Raw genomic sequence first — 3,252 nt, 5'->3', positions numbered from 1 at the left:
TCAAATTAAAATTTTAATGGAACAATTACTTCCGATTTTGGTAAAGAATGTACTGTCGAGTCCCGTGTCCACTGTAATTACAAAGTTATCATTTTTTCAAGAACTCTGTGGAAAAGCGGTAAACCCTCTGCACCTTGGTAACCTTCAGAATCATGTTGTTCAAACTCTGTGTAGGTGGAAATGATTTTTCCTCCATCCTTTTTTACTGTCATGGTTCACCTTACGATGCATCTCATTGATGAAGTAAAATTTGGTGGTCCAGTACATTATCGGTGGATGTATCCAATAGAAAGGTTAGCTTGCTAATAAATCTCTTTAATACATTAAGCTCAATTCATTGTGTATATACGGAGTGTTATGTCGTATTTATATAAAAGGTACCTAGGTCGATTGAAACAATACGTGCGTAATAGGGCACAAGCAAAAGGCTCAACCGACTAGGACGAGTTGATGATCAACCTGTTGATATTACACATAATTTAGAAAAAACTATGTTCCCAAAAATTGGAAAGGCTTTAGGAGTTGTTTTACATTTTGGACTCATTCCAATGGAAAAACATCAGGCATATCGTCATGTGCTAGCAATTGTGAAGCCGTTGTTCCATTTCTTGAGTAAGTATGCACATGTATTTTTAAAATACGAGTATAACTCTTTTCATCCATTGGCTAGTCGGACTAATTTTGTGTTATGTCATAAAGTACATTTAGGGCAGAAACAAAGCGAAGATTACAGGGTTAAATAAGGTTGTAATCTAAAATAGTCAGTGTTGTGCATGCAAAATTTTTTTAGTGGTTCAAGTATGAGGTTCAAAGAAATTTAAAATGACCAATGTCTTTTTAGCCTAGAATTTGTACTTTATGAGATCCAATTTTTATATAAACGATGGATGTTATATGGTGCTAGGTTCTAATGGACAGTACGCTTCATTCGAAAGAGATAACGTTGTTGGCATGCGGTCCCATGCTTCAAGCAAGACATTTTGGGGCGTACAAAGTCAATGGGTACAAGTTTAGAACCACCACAAAGGAAGACAGGCTGAAAACTCAAAATAGTAGAATTTATGTCTCATCTAATATAAGAAGTTATGCAAGCATGCGTGATAATAGAGTGATTGTTGGTAGTGTTCTATATTATGAAAAAATTGTGGACATAATCGAATTAAATTACAGCTGCCATTTCACAGTGGTTTTGTTTAAATGTATTTGGGATGATACAACTACCAGCAGAGACATCAAACAATACCGTTTAGGCCTTACCAGCATTAATTTCACTCGTTTGATACACACCGGTGATCGAAAAGATGATGAATCGTACATATTGGCATCAGAACTCATCTCGTATACTGTGTACATGATGAAGTAAATAAAGAATGGAGTGTAATGGTTCATGTAAAACCATGAGACTTATATGACATGAGAGGAGAGAATGAAGAAGTTGAAGCTGCTTTTTCTCCATAGCCAGGGTTAAACGCATGTTAACGGCAGGTGATATCGGTGATTTACAGTTGACAAAGGATGATGATATAGAAGACTCAACAGATAATGTTTCTAAGAATTTCGATGATGTGGCGTAATGGAAATAAGAAAAACGTGAACTTCATTTATAAAGGATCCGTGTGTGAGTAATAAGTTCAATAGTGTTAATGATGTACGTAGTTTGCTGGTTACATTACTATTTATATTTTTGTATTTCGATTAAGTCTTTACTGAATTGTTGGTTTTCATGAATAAAAGCAGTTTTCCGTTTCTTTCAATGTTTGTTGCTAGCAAAAGTTAGTTTACAATTAAGTATTAATGTCAATATTATTGTTGTTCTTAATTTCCAATAAAAATAATCATGATATTGAGTAAATCATTATCAATTTTAATGTTGTTACGACATCAATATAGTCAACATAAAATGGTGGTGTAATAAGACAAATAAAAACTGAAGACTTTTTATCATGCTGTGCAAGCACAACATTCGCTAACGAAATGGCTATGACCTCTCCATTCTTTTCATTGGAACATGCAATTACAGTTGCTAGAGACATATGGTTTTGTAAGGTGAATGTTAGTTGGAGAAAATATCAGGACGATCTTGTTCTAACCAATACTCGAAAACGGCGAACAAAGTTACTATGCAGGTTTTTTTTGTTAGGCATACCCTTAAAAACTTGTGTTAAACTATATTTGAATAATATATATTTTAAGTTGATATATGGTAATAAATTCGTTGTAATAATAGTTGTTACGTTAACGTTCAAATTTTTGTAGGAACTTTATGAATGGAGATCAATGTACGAGAAAAAAATTGGGTATGTTTTTGTGACATGTACAGCTGGTAGGACCTCCGAAAACATACTTGCTGAATTAAAAAAAAAATATTTAACATAGAAAGTGCATCATAGAGAAATAGTATGCTTTAGAAAAAGACTATGAACTATACATTTTTTTTTAATGTAGACGTACTTTAGAAACATGCATGTTGTTGAGTTGAATATTGCTTCGAAAGAGAAAATGAAGTAAATATAGAATTGCACATTACAGATCTTCTTTTCAAGAAATCTAGCCAAATTACTAACAAAAAAAATGATAATTGTTATTTTTTTTGTTCAGTTTAAAGTTTCCTTACCATATTAATGCACCCTTTTTTTCTTAATTACTAGCTACTGACCTGGGAGTTATCATTTTCTTCTTAGAAGACTTAAATTGTTGTATGCATGTTGATATTTTCAGTGTCAGCTAAATATTCAGGCGAAATAGTTAATGACACTCTAAATGGGGCAGAGACTAATTCAAAAGACAATTTAGATGATATCTCCTCCGGTGGAATTAACATCTCTAGGTAGTTTGAGCTCAATAATGTTCAGAAAAAAGACAATGAAACTTTATACACCCAACAAAGACAAGATGATGTACATGCTGCAAAAAAGGGCTTCAATCTGAACAAAAAGTCATGATTTAGAGATGGCTTATCATATCCTTTATCACATGAAGGCTATAGATTGTGACAGAGTATTTTTGGCCAGGTCAATACAATGTTAAAGAGAAATTTTGACTTGTTACATGTTTGTCTACTTTAAGAATTTTGATCTTTATGCTCTATTCAACTTTGTTTTGATTTTATAAATTCAGACATTGACTAGTTATTTCTTTAACATTTATGCTTGAATGCAAACTTAAAAGGCGCTAATAGCAGACGAGGAAATCCAGTTCATAAATTTGTGCACATTATTAATCAAAATATATATTTTTTAATTTATTAACTGT

This window comes from Arachis stenosperma, chromosome 8 (genome assembly GCF_014773155.1).
Source record: "Arachis stenosperma cultivar V10309 chromosome 8, arast.V10309.gnm1.PFL2, whole genome shotgun sequence".
Classification (NCBI taxonomy): domain Eukaryota; kingdom Viridiplantae; phylum Streptophyta; class Magnoliopsida; order Fabales; family Fabaceae; genus Arachis; species Arachis stenosperma.
The sequence above is the reverse complement of the archived record's forward strand: the minus strand, read 5'-3'. Positions refer to the sequence as shown.